Source organism: Cynara cardunculus, assembly GCF_001531365.2.
Source record: "Cynara cardunculus var. scolymus isolate 2C chromosome LG 15, CcrdV1, whole genome shotgun sequence".
NCBI lineage: Eukaryota > Viridiplantae > Streptophyta > Magnoliopsida > Asterales > Asteraceae > Cynara > Cynara cardunculus.
The window spans coordinates 18,833,573-18,837,488 of NC_037542.1; positions in this window are offsets into that span (position 1 = coordinate 18,833,573).

Consider the following 3,916-nt stretch of genomic DNA (forward strand, 5'->3'; position numbering starts at 1 on the left):
TAGGACTTTAAGTCTTTAACCATAAATTGACTTAGGTGAAGTGGAAACCAATTAAATTCCTATTGTTTGGGGGTTTAGGTGTGGGTAGCCTTCAGGCTGCTAATTGGGGTCTCTTAGGTAAATCGTGTTGGCGTTTCAAGACTTCCGGTGATGTGTCGTAGGTTTGGGTAGTTAAAAGTATTTTTGGGGACAATGGGGACTTGGGATACGTTAGGAACTCGAGCCGTTTGGTTTGGTCATTGGGAGCGTGGTGTGCTCCTAAATTTTGAAAATAGCAATACATTTAAACCTCAGTGTCAATCGACCATAACACACAAAATAAGAGTATCTATCTAAAATTATCAATGTTTACATGAAAGCACGTGACAAAAGTTAGGTATGAGAGTTCTATAGGATACTATTTAATTCTAGTAGAACTAATTTTAAGTAGGGGGTTACATCAACCACCAAAGTTGTTATCTTCCAAAGTTATGAACTCTCCGAAATGTAACCTACTCGTGCCTCTAAATGACACTTCAATCTCTACTCGTTGAGGCCTTGGGTCCATCCTTACTATGCCATGTTATACATGTTAGTACAAAAAATTGTTCGGCTAACATCTAATGAGTTTAATGATTAATAATAAAATATAATATCCATATTTAGAGGGTAGGATATTTCTAAAGATTCACCTCCCTTGAAATAGGAGTATTTTAAAAATACGGAACCGATTTCTTTAGAAGAGTGGAGTAGCAACCAATATATCTTGCTATAACAAGGGTGACCCGATTCTATAAAGTGGATGAACACTAAGTAAGCCATATCAAGATGTTGACGAGTAATTCACTCTAGGTATTCAAGTCGTGATACTTACTCTACTTGGGGATACAATAAAAACTTTAAAACTCCCTACTTAGTTGACCCCCAATGTTACAAGATGAGAACCTCAGAACTCCTCACTTATCTATAATAAGAAGTTCTAAGGCAAAATATCAAAACTCTTCCTTTGACTCGAACCGATGACATCAAGAAGAGAATATCAAAACTCCTCTATTGAAATTTGTATGAATAATGCATATGGATCCAGTGCAACAAGATAATATAGGTAAAATATTCATATTTCTAGTAATTTAACAAGTGCCACTTACTTTATAGATCAAACTTATATATACTTTAACTCCAAGAGTTAGTAAAGCAAAATTTACCAATAATGGCAATTAGCACTGTTGTTCTGTTTATGCAACCTTAATATTCAACACAAAAATAGAACTTGGTGCAAGTATACACATTGAACTATTATCGTCTTGTAATAAGTAATAATAATATAGGTACCAAATATTGTTCCTATAGATAACGCTTGTAAAGTTCTTCAGAAGTCCGGTTTTCAAAAATTAATTTTAAATGGCGAATTCAAGGAAGTTGTTTTATCTAAAACTTGGGATGGTTTGATTATCAACTAAGAAATATTAGTCATAAAAAGAAACACAAGGTGTAGATGTTGAATAAGACATAAATCAAATGATCCAACAAAAAGATAACAAAACACTCCTATTGTACTACAGGATAGTACTACAGTATTGTCATAGTATCAACTACTGGTTCAGACAACCTCCCAAGAGTATACACAGGCCGGCGTGCTATCGATATGCTATTATTATGTTAGACGTCATGAATGCTAGCACGACATGGTGTTAGTATGTTTTTCAAAGTGAAGAGTACCTCCCAAGAGTACACAAGTTTCGTTACATAACAAGTTTCATGAAATGCAATGTATTGCAACGATGACTAATAAATTCCAATCATTACCGAAAAATTAAATATACTTTTGAAAACCAAAAGCAAGAGAGAAGAGAAGAAATTTCACTTAAAATAGTTGAACTTGATTAATACTTGAAAATACCAACGGTTTTGAGCTATTACAAATTTGGTTCTTGAAGAACAAAGAAAACTAAAATTAGAAATTAAAGAAAGCTAGAGAGAATTATAAACCCAAAGGTTAATGTGTTTTTAAAGCTAGACATTAGGTCCTACTTATAACAAAGACGAGGCTTGCAAGAAAAAGTAGGTCATTTAATACAAAAGAAGTTTAAATCATAAGCTAGCACATAGCCCAAGATTCTGTAGCCCAAAAATGTAAGCCCAAAAGTAAAGATGCGGCCTACTGCATGTTTCTATGAGACTGCTACAACACTGATCCAGTAAAATACTCTAATAAGAGTGCTGTAGGATTTGGCCAAAAACTTCTAAAATCTGCAATAAGTAACAAAATAACATAAGATTATGATATAATACTTACTAAGTTATACAAAACTCAAGAATCACATAATATGACTTAAATGACTAACTTTAGACATTAATGGACAAATAAAACAAAAGAAAATGATGTTTTAGGATTAATAAATTAACACATATCAAGCATATTCAGGGAAAAAAAAAGGCAAGGCAAATCCCAAAATTTCCTATGTTTATACAAAATTTAACCAATATTTAGAGTAAAACCCCAAATTAGTTATTTGTGTCCAAAAAAAAGGTGGAAATCATGAGTCAATGATCCTTTTCGCAAATAGGCTTCCATGTTAACAAATTATGATAAGTTTACTCAAATGAAATCATGGGTCTCTAATAGATCTAATACATTCATACTAGAGATAAAATCATTTTCCCAAGTATAAATGTCATTCGTGAACCCATAATCATTCAAAACCTTATATTCAACGAAATTCCTAGAGAAATCATTGAAATAGGTGAGTAACTATGATTAAGACTTGTATGAAGCTTTAAAATGGAGGATGAACTCATCTTGGTGGATTTCTAGACAAAACCTAGAAAACTAAGATCTCAAAGAGGAGAAGGTGGTTTAAAGAACTTGATCCAAGCTTCAACCTTGAGCTTTAATGCCTTCCAAGAACTCCTTTAATGCAGTAGTAAATGTTTCGAGTCGCTTTTAATGTAAAGAAAAATAGAAGTGGAATGGAAACGGGAAACTGTAATTTAAAATCGGGTCTTTAAGGGGTGCATATCACTTCCCCGCGACCCCAAATCGCGTTGAAAGTCACCTACACCCAATAATGAAATGGGATAGTGAGTTTGAAGGCTGTAGCTGCGGGTTTGGTCGCGGGTCAACCTGCATGAGCCACTGCCTTGTCTTTTTCTGTATTGGTCACTTGAACACTTTTTTCTCAAACAACATTAATTCCTTCATAAACTTAACAAAAACAGATAACAAGGAAGCATAGAATTTGTAGGTGTTACATATGGAGTGGGATTTGAGAGCAGGCAAAGACTTGGAGAAATATGGTATCCTCTTTTCAAACTCTTATAGGAAAAAGGTTGAGGTCAGGGTGGCACTTACTTTTGGTTGGACAAGTGGTTAGGAAACTTTAGACTTTGTAAAAAGTTCCCTCGTCTATTAGGCTCTAAAGAGATAGGGATGTTTTGGTAAAAGATCGAGTGTCATGGGATGGGAGCTTTTAGTGTGGGTCGTGGGAGTGGTCTAGGTAGCCTAAAGGAGGATAATGGGTGAGTTTGAGGACTTGAGGTCTCTCATTAGAAATGCCCCTGGAAGTTCTCTCGAAAAAGACAGTTCGTATGGATGGCTTAGTAAGGACAGATATTTTTCGGTCAAGGAGTTTTGATCATTAGTTGAAAGTAAACTTTTGCAAGTTTTGGTTCATGTTATCCCAACTCAGCAGAGTTCAATAACCTCACAGAAGGTGTGTATCTTCATATGGAGGCTTAGGCATTGTTGACAAAAATAAGTTAGCTTGTTTTCTAGGTACATGTTTGGATTTACTTAAGCTAGTTTATCGAAAAGTTACTTAGAGTAACGTTTTGGTAGCTTATTATCATATTTTTTTCCAATTATAACTCTCATTAATATTAATTATTATTTATTACTGTTAATTATAAATAAATATTAATAAAACTTAAACATTAT